At 35.8% G+C, this 21,667-nt stretch overlaps 1 protein-coding gene across 2 annotated transcripts in view; it reads right to left on the minus strand.

Annotated features, from left to right (window-relative positions):
- Positions 1 to 21,667, minus strand: part of GRM1 (glutamate metabotropic receptor 1) — a 358,869-nt gene that overhangs the window by 200,538 nt on the left and 136,664 nt on the right. The gene's annotated exons all lie outside the window — the stretch shown is intronic.

Below are 21,667 nucleotides of genomic sequence, written 5' to 3' on the forward strand. Positions count from 1 at the left end.
TGTCACAGTGCCTCAAGGTTCAGACCTCAGACCTCTTCCCTTCTCCAACTACACTCACACCCTTGGTTATCTCATCCAAACTCATGACTTTAAGTAGTATATATATCTTAATGACTTCCAAATTTGCATCTCCAGCCCAGAACTTGCCTCTGAATTTAGACTTCTATATGCAACTGCATACCTAACATCTCCATGTCCATAATTATAAGCATCTCAAATTTAACATATCCAGAATAAAACTCCAGCTCTCTGTCCCACACCCCCCCACCCAAAACCTATCACTCCTGTAGACTTCCTCATCTTATAAAATAGCAAATCCATTCTCTCAGTTGCTTGGTACAAAATACTCTTTCATACCTTATATCCAGTTATATTAACAAAACATGTTGCCTCTATTCATGAAATATGTCCATAATCTGGCCACTTTTCACCTCCTCTATTCCTTCCATCCTAGACTGATTCTTCATTATCTCTCCCCTGGATGACTGCAATAGGCTCCTACTTCCATCTGTACCTACCTAGAGTCCATTCTACACACAGTAGCCAGAAGAATCCTTTTAAACTATCAGTCAAATCATATGTATAACTGAAATTTTTCAGAAAAAAATACTTTTAGTACATACAATTCACTATTTTTTTAAATTCTATTACATTTTTAATGCAGATCACAACCCATTAAACTGATTTCATGGCCCACCAATCGGTCACAATACACATTTTGAAAAGTACTGATTTAGGAAGAGGTAAGAAGAGTGAGAGTTTTAAAACTAGGTAGGTAAGTCAGATGATGAGAATGAAGAGAAAAGGAGAATAAGAAAAACAATTAATTATAATTATTATATTACTGATTTACTTACATATATTAGGTATTTTCTACACATGAGGAACTATACTAAATGCTTTAATGCATTTAATCCTAGACAAATTGGTATATGAAGAACTGAAGTTTTATGCAAGGTCAAATGACAAAAGTTGCAGAGCCAGAATTCTAACCCAGCTCCGTATGATTTCACTGCCCCTCCTTGGTAACCAGGATAACATATTTCCTCCATGTATGTTCCATTATTATTCTATAAATAGTTTGCACTAATTAAAAAACCGAGATAATAGCCCCATTTTTTCTATTTCAATCTGCTGTCATGTAACTGGTGTGAATAACTTTTGTTTCAAAATATTACTATAAATGTTTGCATTAAAATGAATATTTCATAAAATTATTATTCTACAGATTTTCCCTTTTCATAAGGCAAATTCCAGCATTTGGATATTGACTTAGAGAGCAGTAAACCTTGTTTATGCTGGAAGTTAAGCAGTTTTATGTGTGAAGAGGCTAGTAAGTATTCTGGATGGTTAGTTACTTGGTTTCATTTTAGCACAATCAAAAGACTGTGATAGATCAATATGTTTATTCCAATTTTTCCAACTTCTCTTCTGACAAATATTCCTTTTCCAACTTTGTTTGTGTGCTGTGTGTTCTTTTTTAAGCACAGAGAGAAACCATTACATATTCAATACAAAAGTTTGTATTAATTTGTCATGGACCAGAGATTGACCTATAGGAAAAAACAAAAGGTGAGACTGCTTTTAGCTTCAGCATAAGAAAAAGCAGAGAAGATGGAGCAAATCAAAGAGGCACAGAGGAACAAATAAAATATCTGAAAGAGGAGAGAAGTGGGGAAAAGTCAGAGAGGCAATGCTGAACCAAAAGATTAATTAAAGAAACAATAAAAATAAAAAATGGAAAATAAAAAGAGAATTCAATGTTTTCTCCCTGCAACTTAGGTAAAATCATTGACTGTGGCCTCATGTAGAGGAGACTAAATGGACAGTGATATGATTCTGAAACTGAAAAGCTATTAGAAGCAAATCAAATCCACTTTGACTACTTTAGAAAAAGCAATCAGAAAGAAAGACTCTGGCTTAAGTTGGAAATAAAAGCAATAAAAGGACTGACAAGAGAGGAACGAACCCTTCCAAAGAAAATAACTCTGTAACCACCTCATTCACTTATGGGACAGCCTTCATTGTCTGTGCCAGACACTCTACTAAATGCTTGGAAAACAAATACAGATAAGACCTGGTGCTTGCCCTCAAAGAACTAACAATTCTTTTGGGAGAATCATACTAGTATACAGATCATCACACCACATTGAGGTAAGTGCTAAGACAGAAAAATGCACAAGGTGCTATAAAAGGAGACACTAAGGGCATGAGGCCATATGGGTGAGCATCCTAACTCAGACTAAGGAAGAGGCTTGGGAGAGAATGAATCAGTGAAACTCCCTAAAATCTTTGAGTTACTTACACAAAGGGGGCATGGAGGCCCTTCAAAACAGCAGGGATAGAGTATGCAAAGACACAGAGGTGGCAGAGAGAGAATTACAGGCGCACAGAGGATAAGGCAGTTGTATGATGGTATTTGGAGAGGTAATTTGGGGTCAGATCACAAGGAGCCATGAATAGGATGCCAAGAAATTTGGACTCCATCCCAAAGACTACAAGCCACCTCAAACACTTAAATCAGAGGAATGGCATGTTTTGATACTGCAATGTGAGGAAGAAGTGGAAAAGAGTCGAGAATGGGGGAGATAAAACTGCAAGGATGAAGTCAAGAAATTCAGTTAGGTGCGGTGGCAGTAATCTAAATGAGAAATGATGAAGGGCTGAAGTAAGGTTGGAGCTATGGAGATGGAGATGAAGGGGCAGAGCCAAAAACTATTAAACAGATAAAATAGCAAAACATGGTGACCAAATGTATGTATAGATGTGTGTGTCTGTGTGTGGGTGTGCGTGTGAAAGTTCAGGTGTGTGACATAGTATTGTGGGGTACTTTTCTCTAAGACAGTGAGTTAAGAGGAAGAACCTGTGGGGAGGGATAGAACTTTTCCTCATTGGAAGGTTTTTGATTACTGATTCAATCTCCTGACAAGTATTTGGTCTATTCAGATTTCTATTTCTTCATGATTCAATTTTGAAAGGTTGTATGTTTCTAGAAATGTATCCATTTCTTCTATGTTGTCCAATTTACTGATGTATAATTTTTCATAGTAGTCTCTTATGATCCTTTGTATTTCTGTGATATCACTTGTAATATCTTCTCTTTCATATCTGATTTTATTTACTTTGAACTCTTTTTTTCTTGGTAAGTCTAGCTAACAGTTTGTCTATTTTCTTTATGTTTAAAAGAAGAGTTTAGTTTCATTAATCTTTTCTATTATCTCTTTAGTTTCTATTTTATTTATTTCTGCTCTGATCTTTGTTACATCCTTCCATTTGCTTAACTTTGGGCTTAGTTTATTCTTCTTTTTCTAGTTCCTTGAGGTATAAAGTTAGATTGTTTATTTGAGATCCTCCTTTCTTTTTGATGTATGCATTTATTGCTATAAGCTTCCCTCTTAGAACTGCTTTTGCTGCATCCCATAAGTGTTGGCATGTTGTGTTTACATTTGTCTCAAGATTTTATTTTGTTTTTTTGATTTCCTCTTGGGTCCTTTGGTTGTTCAGGAGTATATTGTTTAATCTCCAAGTATTTGTGAATTTTCTAGTTTTCTTCTTGTAATTGATTTCTATTTTCATACCATTGTGATCAGAAAAGAAGCTTGATATGATTTCAGTACTCTTAAATTTATTAAGACTTGTTTTGCAGGATAACATATGATGTGTCCTGTAGAATGTTCTATGTACACTGGAGAAGAAAAGTATTCTTCTTGTGGATAGAATGTTCTGTATATGTCTGTTAGGTTCTGATCTAATGAGTTAAGTCCAATGTTTCCTTATTGATTTTCTGTCAGGATAATCTCTCCATCATTGAACGTGGTGTATTGAAGTCCCCTGCTATTAATGTATTGATCTGTTAATCTGTTAATAGTTGCTCTATATATTTACATTCTCCATTCTTAGTTAAGAGAAAAATTCTTCAAAAGCTCATGTCAAGAGGTAGATGATCTTTTTGTTCTACTGTGCCAGCCAGGCATGTCTGACTGGCAGAAAAAGAAGTTTTGATTTCTAGGTACATTAAGCATTAGTTTTCAAACATCAGATTCCAAATGTAATGATGAGCCAGACAAGTAGTCAGACTTGAGTTACATAGATATACACAGGCAGACACAATCATATATACCTTAGATGAAAGATAAAAATAATGTTAGAGCTATTAAAGTTTACAGCAATAAAATAAAATAAATGAATTCTGGGATTTCTTAAACCCACACCTCCCCCATCCCATTCTCAGAAAGTTGGGTGCACTTAAACTCTCATTCCAAATTTCCAGCCATGCCCACAATCATGCATCAGGTGAAGGTTTTGTCATGATCTTAGAATCTGAGACAGAGGGTTATTCTATGCATTTAAACATTCAGAGCAAATGATAACTTTTACACACTCTCACTCTTAGAGGTGGTTCATATTGATCATCATATTCTCATTCCATTCTACCTCTTTTACCTTCTAGTTCATATTTCCCATCTCTTTATCCTATGTGCTTCACTCTGTGTAGAATTCTCAGATTTATTTCACTGAAAATCTCTTCAGTCGTATAATGTTCTACATAACCACTTCATGAATTTTAGCTTCAGTGACTACTTTCTTCATTGGTAGATACTTTATTTTGTTCTTTGTCAAATCTGAAAGCTACTTTGTCATTGTCTTCTCTTATTTCTCTATGACTCTAATCCTCCTTTTGCTTCTTAAATCATTTTACTAGTGCAGTGATTATTACATGACCTCTATTCAATTGCTTTAATAGGTCAAGTTCCAAGAGAGCTAGTCCTTAAATATGTGTTGGCTAACTCTCTCAAGGTGTAATATGTCCTTGTGTGCATTCTATTTTTTCTCATGAGCTCATTTTTAGTGGGAATTTTTTTCCTGTACAAGTCTGATGCACCCTGGATTGGGTGTTACATAATTGTTTTGTCTTTGCTTCTTCAAACCCTCAGGGTGTTCACTAGTTCAGAATATTTTTTAAATTAATTGTCTGTCTTGAGGAGTCCAGCAAAACATTTGCAAAATAACTTCAGACTCCATGCCCATTTGTGTTTCTGAACTGGGCTTCAATTTCTCAATGGAATATCTTTTTCCTACTGAGGGCTATGGTAGAGTCTATTTCTTTGTTACATTCTTGTGCAGGTGAGTAAACTTTTCCTACTTCCTCTTTAAACTGCATTCTTTGTAGGGGTGCAACTTTAGCATGGCTGTTAGTTCCCTTTCTTTTACTCAATTTCAAGGTTATATATCTTTTTTTTTTTTTTTTTTGCGGTACATGGGCCTCTCACTGTTGTGGCCTCTCCCGTTGAGCACAGGCTCCGGACGCGCAGGCTCAGCGGCCATGGCTCACGGGCTTAGCCGCTCTGTGGCATGTGGGATCTTCCCGGACCAGGGCACGAACCCGTGTCCCCTGCATCAGCAGGCGGACTATCAACCACTGCGCCACCAGGGAAGCCCCAAGGTTATATATCTTATTCCAACAATGATCAGTCGGCTCTATTTATTAGCACCAAGTTCCTATACTCAGACATAAGCTGACATCCTTGCCCTCCAGTCTTAGAGCTGCCAAAGCAAAACAGTCTAACTTACCATTCTGGCTTTAAGCTTCCCTTTGATTCTAGCACCAGCAATTCCCTTCCTTTCTTTAACACTCATAATTTTTATAAAATTTAAATATGTCCATAATTTCTATTTGTTAATAGCAGGAAAATGATTTATGACATCTCAGGTGATAAAGATTGAGAGAAGTTTTTCATAGCAGATATAACCTTAGTGGAAAAGGCCAAAATGTTGCTTCTGCAAAGAAAGTAGTAGACTCGGGGAGTTTAAAATCAGAATGCTTGAGTTTAAACCCTAATTTCCTACTAACTATAGCACTGCAATCAAATCACATACCAAATCATATACCCTCACTGCACTTTTGCTTTTTATTCATAAAATGTGGAGAGCAGAAATGATTGTGACAATATGTAAAAACCTCTAAAATGTGAATGATAATGATAATGATATGAAAACATTATTTTACTTGTGAAGCTGAGATCAGGAAGTAAAAGAGCCAATATTTCAAAATGACATGCCAGATACTTATAGAAAGCATACAGATGGAAGAATAGTTCAGAGGCAAGAGAGTCTAACAGGTCAGCTCATGCGTTAAACTCATACTTCAGCAGGAATAGGAATTTCTACAGGAATAGGGGACAGATGGGAAAAGCAGCAGGATGTCATAGTGGTTCAATCTAGAGCTGTGAGTGGCTCAAAGGGCTGGTGGGAATCCTACGAGAAGTTGAAAACAGGCCAGGTCACTGAGGAAAACAGAAAAATAGTCCACTTGCATAGGAACAATATCAAGGGTCTTAAGGTTGAAGAGACGTAAGAAAATTAATAGAAAACTTTCTTCAACTAAGTAAAACAGGAAAAACAATAATGGTACAAAAAGCAGGAAAACGGTACTTAGGAAAAAAATATCAAAACTTGAAAAGCAGGGGCTTTGGGATTGTCATTCTACTGAACTTCAAATGTTTCCCATTATACCTATTTATATTTTAATCTCAACACTCATAACATTATTGTACATATTGGCTTAGCTTCTGCCTCTGCTACTACCTTATGTACTCTTTAAGGGCAGGAGCAGTTTCTCCAATTCTAGCCCTTGGCGCAGTGGCCTAGTATAGAGTACATTTTCAACAACTGAATGTTGAATAGACAAATAAGAAAGTTGCTATGATAAGAAGGCAAAAAGCCAGGGAAAAGAGGCATGTGCTATGTTAAACAAAATCAGGATTTACACAAATCAGCAGAGCATCTATACTACAATCTTCTGGTAACTTGGAATTGGCAGGTGATATTACAGAACAACAAGCTCCACCTTTGAGTGCACAGAGAGAAGAGAGGAGGCCTCTGGAAAGTGGAGAAAAGCAGAGGAGTGCCCTTCTTCAAAGAGAGTGGAAGAGGGCAAACTTAGCAACTCACACTAGTCAGCCAGATTACTGAGAAAAGTAAAACAAAAGTATTATGAGGCCTTGAATGAAGACTCATAGAACTAGGCTAGCTTTGGAAAGAGAGTAAATCATACCAAATAAAATTATTTTTGCAATGAAATGGCAGTGTGTGTAGATCAAAAAAATAACTAATATAATTTAATTACATATTAGTGAGGCTTTTGATTCAAGGTTATAGTTATCTGTCAGTTGGATAATTTGCTTAATGATGCTCCAAACTACAAGGAGGAAATATAAATTATTTCTTAAATTATTTACTTAAATTATTAATATAAAGTAACTAATATAAATAAGTATTAAAGTTGTGATATCGTGATTTATAAGAAATATATTTTGGTCATTCAAATGACAAAATATACTTCTCATATATATTTGGTCTTTGTCTACTGGTTCCAGGCTCATAGTTCCTAAAGTCCTTGCAATTTCCTGTCATAAGAGCCATATAGGTGCCTATTGTTATGTTAAGGAGGTCACTTTTGTGTTTGTTTTTATTTTCGGTACGCGGGCCTCTCACTGTTGTGGCCTCTCCCGCTGCGGAGCACAGGCTCCGGACGCGCAGGCTCAGCAGCCATGGCTCACGGGCCCAGCCGCTCCGCGGCATGTGGGATCTTCCCGGACCGGGGCACGAACCCATGTCCCCTGCATCGGCAGGCGGACTCTCAACCACTGCGCCACCAGGGAAGCCCAAGGAGGTGACTTTTGGAAAATCCCTTGGTCACTGAAGGATGGCGGATAGTGGCTGGTTGCTAGGTGAACCAACCTTGTGATTAGAGGGTTGGAACTCTTAGCTTCACCACTTCCCACCTCCAGGGAGGGGAGAGGGGCTGGAGGTTGAATCACTCTCAAATGACCAATGATTTAATTAATCGTGCCTATGTAATAAAGCCTTCAGAAAATCCAAAAGAACAGGGTTCTGAGAGCTTCCAGGGCAGTGAATATGTGGAGATTGGGGGAGGGGCACATGCTCAAAGACGGCACAGAAGCTCCAAGCCCTAAGCATCTCTTCCATTTGGCTGTTCCTGAGTTATATCCTTTTATAATAAACTGGGGATTTATTAAGTAAAATTTTCCCTGAGTTCTGTCAGCCACTCTAACAAATTAGACAAACCCAAGGAAGGGGTCTTGGAACCTCTGATCTATAGCCAGTTGATCAGAAGCCCAGGTGACAACCTGGACTTGTGACTGGAGCCTGAAATGGAGGGGGGAGCAGTCATGTAGGACTAAGCCCTTAGCCTATGGAATCGGATACTATCTCCAGGTAGATGCTGTCAGTATTGAGTTGAATGGTAGGACACCCAGCTGGTGTCTGAGAATTGCTTATTGGTGTGGGGAACCCCCCCAGCCCCCCCATATTGAAAACTGGCTCTCAGAACACTTAAAAAAACATATTTTTATATATTACATATACTACATAGCATAATTTTTACATACTTTATTTTTCAGATATCACATTTTCCCCCAAACTCTAGTTTCTTGTGAGAAGTTAAGGCAAAGACAAAAACTAATAGAGCTTATCTGGGGCAGAAACCAGTCATGGACCACTAGCATCCATTTCCATCTTCTCTGTTTAACTATCAGGAATGCTAGAGTTGTAGCCTGGCACACGGCTACCTAGTGAGAGGCTACCAGCCTCCCTTACAGCTAGGTGTGAGTAGTGGCTAAGTGCATGCCAATGAATCATGAGCTGAACTAATATATGCCACTTTCATTTTTTTTTAAAGAAAAGTCTACTTGCTCTGAGAAATCTTTTTCTCTCTTGCTGACCAAGAAATGGCAACATCTGGGGCAGTCACATGTTCAGGATGACAGAGACAACTCTCTCTTCAGCATGAGTCTCTGGATGATCTCACGGGTCATATTCACTCTGTCAGCTTTGGACCACTCACATCTGAACTGTTAAGTGAGAATCAAGCTTTTATCTTATTTAAGCCATGGAATATTTTGGTCATCTACTTATGTATTGGTCTAGCTTGCACCTTAAGTAATTAAATTAGCAAAGTAAGCAAATGTGCTACAACTATTCATTCTTTCAAGGTTCTCCTATGAAGCTTCATGTCAATCTATGATTTCAGGTTTGTTACCATTGATATACTCAATTACATTATAGAATGGTGAATAACGTTTAGAGTGGTTTTCAAACTTTAGTATACATGAGGATAAGTCTGTTGGGAAGCCCAAGAATTGAGGTATTTACAAAGCCACTTGGATGATTCCATTTCAAGTGGTCTATAAGAGATGTTTTGAAGAGTTGTGGAACAATGGGGATGGAAAAGACCGAATTGTGTCTGATGAAAATAAGTCTTAGAGACACCAATACTTTGTACCTAAAATTAATGTGCTATGAACCACTGCATGAAAGGTAAAGTGAAAAAGAGGAAGATGAAGGTTATAATGAGCATTTTAAGATGATCAAGACTAGATTGGTCTCTTCTTTTAAAAAATATAGGCCGAGAGTTCCAAGCTATTAGAGCAGTGGTTCTGAATAGATAAGCTCCCATTGGGATTCCCTGTGGAATTTTTAAAAGTACAGATGCTTGTCCTCACACTTATTTGCTGACTTAGAGTATTTGGAAGTCAAGTCTAGTTTTTTAAAACATCAAAAGTGATTATAATTCACATTCATGAATAACAAGCAAGGTGTTATCCAGTTAAGAAAAAATTTCTCGAGAATTTTTGAAGTAAGTTCTTTTTAACCTGGAAATGAGACAGAGAGTGAGTGGGAAGAACATTAAAAAGAGTTTCTGGCTTTAGAGGATGAGAAAATAATCTAGTCTAATCTTTTTGCTAATTTATGGATTTGCCAGGAGATGGAGACTAAACCAATGTCTCAAGGTCAATAAACAAGGATTAATTCAGCACTTACTATAAGCTTGGTCTTGTGAGGAATTTAAAAAATATATTCTTTGGCTCATGAAACCATTTCATTACTTGATAATTGCACCCCTTTGTACAAACAGCATATGTAAGTTATTGGGGGAGGGAAGAGAATAAAAAACATCTAATATCAATTTTAAGAGTAGGAGAATATGAGGCAGTCTTCATGGAGAAAAATCACTTGGATTTTGAGTCTGAGTACAAATTGCCATGGCAGGGAGAATATTTCAGGTCCCCAGAAATGGAGATGTCTGTGGCACCTTGAAGAAATGATGAAGAGAATTTCTATTCTCTTGGAAGAGAAAAGAAATTGTTGTAAACACTGTAAAGGATCTTGAATGCAAGCACAAGAAATCTGGACTTTGTCCCGTAAACAATAGGGAATCAAAGTTGTTTGTGTCTTCAACTGATATGGACAAAGAAGGGTTTCAAGAAAAATCGATTCAACAGTGCGGTGCATCATGGATTTGAAAGAGAAGAGGTCTGAAAGAAAGGAAACGAGAGAAATGTTATCTCAGTGATCTCAGTGGAAGAGTGACCACAGGGGTTTCTGAGATTCCTGTTAATTCTATGACCCATGAGTGCTCTAAGAGAAAACTAATCCCTTTTTGAAACACTTCAAATGGCTGCAATAACTATGTGCAGAAATAAACATAATGGACTTTAGTTTTACAAAAAAGACATCCTGTGTAAGACCGAAGTCTTGCTATTTAATAAACTGAACATCAGTTTTGAGAATTGTTTTTTTTTTAAGAGTAAAATAAGAACATGAATAACTATAAGAAAACAACTATGCTACTAACCCCCAAAATGATGATTTTCCTGGTCATCCTTACTAACTATAGAAAATAATTGTCAAAACCTTCTAGGTTTATTTGGCTTTTGTTTTATTTTATTTTGTTCTTGCTTTTTAAAACAAATAGCTCATCTGATACACCTTTTGTGCCTAGTTCTTTTGCAGTTATTTTTCTTCTGTTTCTTAGTGAATATAAATCACATTTCAATGAAATTAACCTCTGTATTAAAAGGATATCATTTTTTGTTGTTATTGTTGTTCATGAAATATATCTGCCCTTCCATGTACTTAGTGCATTACTGGGTACCATGAATTTTTTAAAAAAGAAGATGGTCTTTTGCCTTGAACAAATTAATAAAATCCTAAGCCCCTTAAATGACATCTTCACAAATGTGCCCCAGTGTATACCTCACATACAAGAAAGGGGAGTAAAGGAAAATTAGAAATGAATTCTACTTATCAAAGACTTCATGGAGTGGCATGAACTATGAATGTCTTCATTTGGAAAATACCATACCTTCTAGATCCCTGTTAGTAAATAAATATTCTTGATGGAGAATCTTGGTTTATTTTTCAATGCCTTTATTTTATTCTTTATCCTGAATGTAGTTGGTATCAATAAAATATTTTATTATGGCTAGTTGATTAATATATTCTAGCTCCACAAATGTTTGAATAATAAAATCATGTTCAGATGTTACATGTGCAAAAGCTAGCACAGTTAGAGCTTCAGACCTTCTAACTTGAAACAAACTAATCTTTTATATAAATTAAAAGGAGCAGGATAGTCATTAGTGTTGATGACCAGTATTTCTGGTTCTGCTTCTAGACATATAGTAATATTGCATTTCTTCCCTCACTTTAAGTTAAATGTGGTCATGTGACTTGTTTTGACCAATAAAGTATGAATAAAACCGACATTTGCTTTTCTGGGCAGAAGCCTTTAAAGTTCCCATCTGTCTGTCATGATACTCAGCAACACTCCAAATAGGCTCCCCTCACTTATATGCTCAAGTGAGGACAATATAGATTATAACCACTATAGCCCAATGTACATATAGTGACGTATAGTGTGAGCAAAAAGTAAGCCCTTGTGGTTATGGACCACTAAAATATTGTGGGTGTTCTTTACCAGAGCATAATCTAGCACATCTTGACTGACACAGACATTGAACAAGACGAGAAGACAGCTGTAACAAGAAAAGCTGCAAAATGTGGCACTGGTTTAGCAATTAGTAGGCAGTAGGTGCAAAAGAAGCTGTTATCGGAAACTATTATCTGTTAAGCAGTGGGGAAACATCTGGTAAAATTGCCACTTGTAATAATTTGGTAGGTAGATCATGTACCCAATGAACTTCAAACTCTTGGAAAAGAAGTTGGAGAAGAAATATTTGGCATATATAGGTAGCTATTAGCTACACTTTGTAGCTAATACACTTTGCAAGGCATTATAAGAAAGAGATTTGGTCAGGAAAATATTAACTTTTGGATTAAATATTTGTTTGGAAACAAAAAGGAATGCAAGTTGTCCCCAAATTCAGGAATATAGAGAAAAGAGACAAATGCTTCCCAGCCCCAAATAAAATTTATAGTCTTTGAGCAATATATGCCAAGTAAAACTCAGCCTCACAGGCAAGGATCATGTTAAGGGTACTCGTATAAATTTCTGAATGGATGAATGTGTCTCAGAGTGAGACTGAACTAAAGGTGGATCTCCCAGAAAATGAGCTTAATAGTATTGCTTTCCTCCAAGCCTAACTGGTACAAAGTATCTGCAATAATTCAAGATTTAGAGATAAGTGAATGAGAAAGTTAAAGAATATAGCTACCCTAAAAACCATGTTTTACAAAGAACTGTGGGAGGCATTGCTAGCACAATGTACTGACTGGAATCAACTAGATTAGATACTCACAATGTTTGCAGAGAATTTTATTGCCATTAAGAATCACCAGTCTGGATTAAAAAAAAACTGCCACTGACCTATACTTAAGTCAATCCTTGAACTGTCAATCATCTACAGGCAGAAAGTAGGCTTAGGAAGTTACTCAGTTCTGAAAGAGGGCACATACTCCCTCCCAATTTTTCAGATGTGTTCGCAAAGAATCACAGAAAAGAAAGAATTCCCAGAGGCCCACTGGGCAAGGGGGCTACTCCCAGGTAATGGAACCAGAGCCCTATACAAGGAATTTTTCTATCCCCAAGGTAGGCAGATTTTACAATTTTGACTCTATGGGATAGTAGAATTGTTCTGGACCAGACTAGCATCTGCTGTATGTCTTTCATTATTCCCTTTCCAAACCAGAATGCTTACTGAAGTCATCCTATTTTACTATGACCAGAGTATATTGGCGTGTAAGAGGAAACTAACGTATCTTTAATTTATATGTCTCCAGATAAAAGGGAGCCATATTCAGACCTGCTGTCCAGCCTACTGCTTAATATCCAGATGTCCTAGTCTATGAGATTTACGTTATCACTGGATGGGACTTTTGGGTTGTCTCCCTTGGGAAGAGTAAAGTATATTTTGAACATGATAATAAAAATAAATTGACCATTTGCTTATCAAATATTACCTGTTTTTCATCATACTTTATTGGAGAATGAATATTTCTGGCTTGCCTTCTTTCAGACCAGAAGTAGGGTTGTACATGGTAGGGTTGTACCTCTCTTTAATAAGACAGTTTATTCAGTAAAATGTGAGTGGACGCTGTGTGGTCTCTGTAGGGTGAAAGTTTTTAAAGGAAGTATTCTAACACATTCCTATCCTTTTTCCATGTTAACCAGCAGTCTTAAAGATAATGAAAGCTTCATCAGGCTACATATCCCTGAATGAAAACAACATGAAGCAGAGGCCCATAAACCTGAGACAATAGGTAATGAGAGCAATAAATAAACCTTTTTTGTTTTAAGCCACTAAGATGTTAGAGTTGTTTGTTACTGCACCATAACATAACCCATTTGACTAGCTAAGACACACTGCTATAGGAAATCAGTGCTTGGCTGACCTCATGCACTCAATAAAGATCTGGTAATGAAACAATTCATGCAGGCATTTTAGTGTTTAGTAACAAAACTCCAAGTCAAGGAGAATGAAATTTTGTGGATTCTTACAGCATTCAACCAGGTCTAATTCAGATAATCCACATATAGGTAATTAGAAAAGAGAAAAGATATATCAGCACAAGACTAGAGGATTTCTCAATATTGTAAACAATAGAACAATAGGCAGTCTCAGGAAGCAGTGAGTTTCCAATCAAACAAAAATAGAATGAACACCTTTGAGAAGATGAAAAGAGAGTTCTGCTTTGGAAGGGAAGTTAAATGAAATGACCTTTATGTTTTATTCTGACTCAAAGATTCTGTAATTGTAATTGTCTCCCCCTCTGTCTCTTTCAAACTGATTTAAAACAAGATAGGCAGAAGCTAAGTACTTAGGCTGAACCCAAGATTTATGATAATGCTATTAAAATTTATCACCTGACAAGTGTTATTATATGTCTGAGGTGACCCATTTTAATCTTGAATTCCTGGCTAAATCCAGCCAGTGTTCCAGGTCCTACATTTTACAATGCTTCAGGGTTCTCAGTAGGGAGGAGACCTATTTAATTGCCCACTCCAACTGTGATTTACAGACTAAATGGCCTGATTATTGCTGTAATTCCTGAGGTATATCTTTTGGTTTTCAACTTTGTTCCTAGTTTTATAGAAACCACACAAAGAACTTATCAAAATGTAAATATTTATGCTGTAAGCAAGAGACAGAAGTGAGGGTAGTAATTGGAACAGCCAACATCTGGAGTCAGACTAAGGAGGAAAAAATGAGTAAGGAGAGAAAAGTATCTGAATTAGACAAGATAATGCCAAGCAATCATCCTAGGCACAAAGACCCTAGATAAGGACTAGAGAACTACTTAACAAAAGGCACAAAAACAATTTTAAGATCATAATACAAGGAATAGAAAAGGAACATAAATATCACCTAATTCTTTTTTATAGACAGAAACTAAAATTCGGGGATTAGTTAAGGTCATTTAGCTGTTTTCTCACTCAGGTCTTAGTAGCTGACTTCAAGACCAGTAACTACCATTTTTACTGTTTTATCAGCTAACATTCGTAGCTCCACTCCATCCGTCACTTTACTTGACCCTCTACGTAACTTTAAGATCTGGGAAGTGGAACAGAAAGTGATAGTTGCTGACAAAAATTCATTCTCCCCTTCGTCCATAATAAGAGTTCCTAGTTGGACACATGGCCAACCAAAACTAAGAACAAACTTCTCAGTCTCTCATGGAGCTAACTATGGCCTTGTAACAAAGTTACAATGGGATATGAGGAGAGTAATGGATGTGTAGAACTTCCATGTCTTGTTCTTAAAGGAAGGTCTATGCTTATCTCCTTTCCTCCTTCTGAAACTGGAACATGGATGGCATAGATAGCCCCCTTGAACTCTGAAGATGAGAACATCAGAGGGGATAATCAAACAACAAATTGGAAGGAACCCGAATCTCTAGAAGACTTCATGGAGGAGAGTAGCCCTGCTAACCTTGAACTGCCTACCTCCAGATTGTTAAGTGTTAGTTTCATTTTTATTGTGGTAACCAAACTTGTACTCTAATTAATAAGGCAAAACAGATATTTTTATTACCAATTTTATGAGGAAGTGTTGATAACCATTTTGTTTAGAATAGTTGCTCACTAGTTAGTGCCTCTTTTCAAAGCAAGTGGAGTGGAATATTTTGTTGATTTAACCCCAGTGTATATGACTTGTTTTGTATTGTCAACTTCCATGTCTCATTCTGGTCCAGAAAAAATAAAACTGATATGCAGATCTGCAGTGCTAGAAATGGGTCCTCCATTTAGCCATCTAGCAAAGCTAAGAACAATTTTTTCTGAGTGGATCCTACATGGATGAGCTAATCCAAAAGTTTAAAGCATATTTATGTAGAGTGTTGTCAAGTATTTTATTTAAAGAGCAACAAGAAAGGGCAAGTAATTATTGCCTGTTCTTGCAATAGGACATGCAAATGAATGATTTTTTGACGGATATTTCCAATTCAGATAATGCTGCATGTACAGCTGTAACTGACTTGGGGGGAACTGAGAGATGGAATTAGCTAATTTCTTGTAATCAAGACAAATTCAAAAGAGGAAAAGTTTCATCCACCTGTCATTTAGAAATTCTACTAAAGAGGACTCTAGAACACATATGTTTTCAGAAAGAAACAGTTTGCTAAAAGAAAAAGAAAATCACTCTAGCAATCAATCAAGTTTCTTGTCTTTCCTGCTTATTAATGAAATAAATTTGTTTTTGTAAGCCCTAGGTCATAAAACTATGATTCACCATAAAATAATTTTTAAAGCATATTCTATGAAAATGAGATGTGGGCAAAAGGTTAAAGTTCACAGTAACAAAGTAGATCAATAATTTTTCATGCTGTGAACAATCAGCTTCTTTTACTTTCAATGAAATGAGACCTTCTTGGATAAGTTATAGAAATGCTTGATATAACTTTACACAATTTTTTATGACTAAAACATCTACTCCTTTTCAATCACTTTTCCTTGTTAATGATGTCCCTATGCTTCTTTTATATCCCTATAATTCTACTACTGTGTGTTCTAAGAACTATCTCTTATTTACTCTTATTAACTATATTCTTTCCTTCCATTTTTATCTAATAAATAACTTCTACTCAAAAATTATTACAAATTTATTATTATTGCCAACCATCCTGACCCATATTTATCCACCTCCTCTTCTTACCTGTTACTAGATTCAGACATTCATTTCATAGCGCTTTTGACAAAGGAGGGGCCAGGAGAAAATCTCCTATACTTGCTAGCGGTTTGGGAAAAGGGAGAAATGGACAGCTTGAGCTATAATGTAATTTTGAGTCAACCTATGAATTTCTAATAGTTTGCTACATTCTGATCTCTACTGATATTTTTTCTTCAGAAGTCAGTCGAAAAAATATATTAAGTGACTGTTATATACTAAGTGCTGTGTATATATACTGGGAATACAATAGTAATCACAGCAGAGTGAAATTGTATTTTATATACATCCACCTTTTTTTTTTTTTTTTTTTTTTTTTTTTTTTTTTTTTGCGGTACGTGGGCATCTTGCTGTTGTGGCCTCTCCCGTTAAGAAGCACAGGCTCCGAAGGGTGAGCTGTGACAAAGTGAGAGAGTGGCATGGACATATATACACTACCAAATGTAAAATAGATAGCTAGTGGGAAGCAGCTGCATAACACAGGGAGATCAGCTCAGTGCTCTGTGACCACCTAGAGGGGTGGGATAGGGAGGGTGGGAGGGAGGGAGACGCAAGAGGGAAGAGATATGGGAACATATGTATAACTGATTCACTTTGTTATAAAGCAGAAACTGACACACCATTGTAAAGCAATTATACTCCAATAAAGATGTTAAAAAATAAAAAAAAATAAAAAAAAAAAGAAGCACAGGCTCCGGACACGCAGGCTCAGCGGCCATGGCTCACAGGCCCAGCCGCTCCGCGGCATGTGGGATATTCCCGGACCGGGGCACGAACCCGTGTCCCCTGTATCGGCAGGCGGACTCTCAACCACTGCGCCACCAGGGAAGCCCCACCGTTTTTTCCTTTTCTTTTCTCACTTGAAAACTGGCAGTTATTGGGTTTGCTTCTTGATCTTGTTTTCGGTTTGCTTCTTGATCTTGAACATGTTCATAACTTAAGGTGATGACATAAGACATATTCTGTTTAGTGTATTGAAGCTATCACGAAGACGTCATTATTCAGTGCCTCAAACACTTCATTTCTCAACATTGCTCTTTAAAGAGTTTGTGGATTTTTGTTTTGTTGTTTCTTCTTTAAGAGGTGGAAAGTTATGTGTGAACATTTTAAGTTCTGTAGCCTCCTTCTAAGCTAATTTTGTATTCACTGAAATCTCTTGCTGAAATGCATGTTATCCATGTGCACTACACATCTATTTGTGTACCTGAGGTTTGTTATTGCAAATGATCCCTGGTTGATGGGCAGTGAAAACAGTGTCATACTGTCATCCTTTTCTTGGCTTAAATGCTCCCTAGCTGATGTTTTAGTATAATTTTACATTTCATAACCCGATGTATTTTATGTGTGTTATCACATTGAGATTATTTCTAGTTAGACCAGGATTATGTATCTTCTGCCATTATAACAAGAGCTAATTAGAAAGGTCTACTTTTTAAAACATTTGTTAAAAGTGAATTCTTACTCAAGAGTCAGTTTTGATTCAGGTTACATATTAAGGTATTAGATCATTTTATAGCTAAAATTCAGTGTGTTAAAAAAAAGAAAAACAGGCTATGGGCTGGAAAGAATAAACCATAAAAAAGCTAGTAAAGATACTATGAAAAAATTAATTTTAACAATTAATTTTAAATTTATGACATTTGGATGTTATATTCTATTTTGATTTTTAAAAGTAAAAATAAAGTTGTAAAACCTATAGGACAAAACCAAAAGAAAACTGTTAGTTTACTTTTTAAGATAGACTAGAAAGGAATTCCATCAAATGATATCACCTCATACAATATGTATTTCATATTTATTCTCACAAGGGCTCTAAGATATAATTTGCTTTGTGTATAAAGGCAAAAAGATATATATGTTTTTCTGCTTTAAAAGAGATAATTCTCTAAGTATAACCTATGATCTGAGAATCAGTTAAGACTATTTTTCTCTCCTGCATAGTCAGTAGAAATAGACTGAAGCTTAGCTTTGCCCTTTCATCTCCAATGAAAATAAACTAATATGTAATTCAACAATCTGGTTCTTGATATAAGAAGTAACAAAATCTAGTTTAGTCCTTGTATGATTTGGTACTGTAATGTGAAAAAAAACAGAATATCTGGATAAAATAAATAAGACAAAGAAATAACACAAAAATGTAAAAAAACATTTTATAGAGATTTATAAAAACTCAAACTATAGAGGAATAAAGAACAGGAAAATTGAGAGTTCTGAGTTCTAATTCTGGGCTTGCTACTGACTCTGTACAATTTGAACAATGGGCACCTTGCCCTTCAATTTTATTTCACGTAAATGAATGATCAGAGTGTTCCATCTACTGACACTATATTAAAACCAGTCCATTCCTTCTCCAAATGCTTTGCTGGGGTCACCAAGGTTATCTCTCTGCAAGCCCAACCAAGCAACTAGTGAAATTCTGACAGTAGGGTCTGAAATCAGTCTTGCTGCCTTAGGTCCAGATTGCAGTACCAGCATTAGTCCTAAGAAAGCATGTGCACACGAGAGTGCTGATTTTATTTTCTTCAGTACACTCTATTCTCCCAATTTTCATAATTGAGATTCTCCAGTGGTTTGTAATCTGGTACTCTATTTCCTATCTGAAAATAAATTACTAAGAGTCCATGTGTCTGGGTTCTGACCACTGTCTATTTCTTATAAGACCCTCTTCCAAGTCATTATATTCAACCCCCACTTTCACTCCTATACCTCCAGCCCAGATTAGAATCCCTCCATGGTTGGGTTAATGGATTTGAATTAAAATCAGAAGCCTGCCCCTTACTCAACTTCACCTTAAGCTGATGCACATAATGAAACAGTGGGAAAGTTGGTCTAGAGCAGACATTCCCAAACATGAATATATCAACGCAATGTCTGCATAATATTTGGTATCCAAATGAGAATGGCCTTTAAATGAGCAACTTATTTTTTAAAAAATATAGGTGATCAAAGTTAATATCAAAATACAGATGATCAAAAATGTAGATGATCAAAGTTAATATCAACAGTGATGTCATGTTGATAGCATTTATCCTTGATATGATATAATGAGAATAATGGTACTTTACCTCTGTGGTCTTAATTTCAAAAACCTATAACTCCAGTCAAATTATGAGAAGAAAAAATCAGACAAGTCCTAGTTAAAGAACATTCTACAGAATACAAAGTACTCCTCAAAACTGTCAAGGTCATCATATACTAGGAGAATCTGCGAAACTGTCAAAGCCAAAAGGAGCCTAAGAAGACATGACAGCTAAATGAAATGTGGAATCCTAGAACAGAAAATAGACATTAGGTAAAAACTAAGAAAATCTGAGTAAAGTATGGACTTCAGTTAGTAAAATATATAAATGTAACAAAGTATACTAACATAAGATATTAGTAAAAGAAACTGGGTTTATGGGAATTAACTGTACTATCTCAGCAATTTGTCTGTAAATTTGTTCTAAAAAGAGTAAAACTATTCTAAAAAAGTAAAGTTTACCAACATAATACACAAAAAGGAAGAGTTCTTTTGGCATATTATAAAAATAAATTACCATTTGTAGACTTATAAAGAACAGTACTTATATGACTATGAGAAATTGGTCTTTCACAGTCATTTTTCTTGGCTACATCTATGTTTTAAAATATATTTTTCAAGGCAAGGACTATAAATGACCAAGCTGAAGTTGCAAAAAACAATTAATGAAAACATCAGTGAAAAAAATCCAATGAAGGTAAAGATGCCATGTAAAAAATACTGAGAAATGAATGAAATTAATGATATCAAAATATCACTCATAAGTTAACTAGCTCAGAATAGTTGCAAATACGTTAGTATCAGATTTTAATGTGATATAAAGATTCCAAAACAGAAATTTAGGAACATTAAACATGTGAATATATATGTACATGTTTTATAGATTTCTAGAAAATAAAACAGAACCAGATTTTAAAAATACACATTTAATAGTATTCTAGAAGGAAAAAGATGAAATTTAACTTGTGCAAACTGTTTTCAGAATATATCAAGCAGACTGAGAATGAAGAGAATCCAAAATTTTTAAGATTAAAAAATGATTCAGCCTATTCTATCCTATCCTATTCTAGCCTGCTGTGAGTTGTCAAAGAAAGTCACAGGGGGAATACATGTCAGTTCTTGTTACTCCACTGGGTTGGGATTAGGAAATCCTACGTTGGAACAATGGTCCAAAGGTCAGACATAGAGGGCTCACTTACTTTGTTGCTTCCTCTCCTGGTGCTGCGTTAGGAAAATAACAACAGATTTGAATCCAAATACTTAACGCTTCAAGAAGAAACGAATGCTCAGACTGTGTCCATTTAGTAATATGACTAAATTTCACAGCTAACATGTATTGGTTTAATAACAACGTAGGGGAATTCTGTTAAGCATTTAAATTCCATTACCTCCATTCAAAGTTGCAATAGCTCTGTGTAATGGGTACTAGTATTGGTGCCACTTTATAGAAAGATTACAAACCTACTCAAGGTCTCTTAGCAGTAAATGGGGAAGCTGGGGTTCGAATCCAAGTATTTTAGATCCTTTTATCTAAAATCTTTTTTTAGAGTAATTATTTGATGTAATTTACTGGTTGATTTAGAGAAATAAGTTAGTTAAAAGATTTAATTATTGTTTCTAAGAATTTACTGAACCAACTAATTATTTTTGTATATATCAGATATAATTTCTTTGTTGCATAGAAAACATGAAAGAACTGCAATATTTAATTTATCTTGAAGGGCAACTTACATATTTTTTTCCTTTCAAGTATTTTTGAGTTGTTGATTCTAGAGGAGATAGATCAAAGTGATCTAAACCAAAATTTTAGTAAGTCAGGACCTCTGAGTATTTAGTACTGATTTCCTCATCCTAATTTGACCAGAGAAGCCCATAGGGAGACAGTAAAACTATAACTATGTTCTCTAATGCTCAAAAGGGTGGTAAGTGTATCAATCCATCAATTCTAAAAGAGCAATTACAACATATCATGACATAAAATCATGCAGACCAATAAATCTTTCTAATATAGTCATCTCTTTCATTTCCTGATAGGTGGTTCTACAACGTCTGCTTGGCTATTTTGACTTAAAACATCCTCACTGACTTTAGAAAAATTTATTTTGTTGTTCGATAATCTCAGTTGCCAATATTTATTGAATGTTTACTATGTGTTAGGTACTAAACTGGACATATTTGCTTAATACCAAGTATGTAATGAACACCTTCTAAGTTGTAGGCA

The sequence above is a fragment of the Lagenorhynchus albirostris genome, chromosome 12 (genome assembly GCF_949774975.1).
Source record: "Lagenorhynchus albirostris chromosome 12, mLagAlb1.1, whole genome shotgun sequence".
In the NCBI taxonomy this organism is placed as follows: Eukaryota; Metazoa; Chordata; class Mammalia; order Artiodactyla; family Delphinidae; genus Lagenorhynchus; species Lagenorhynchus albirostris.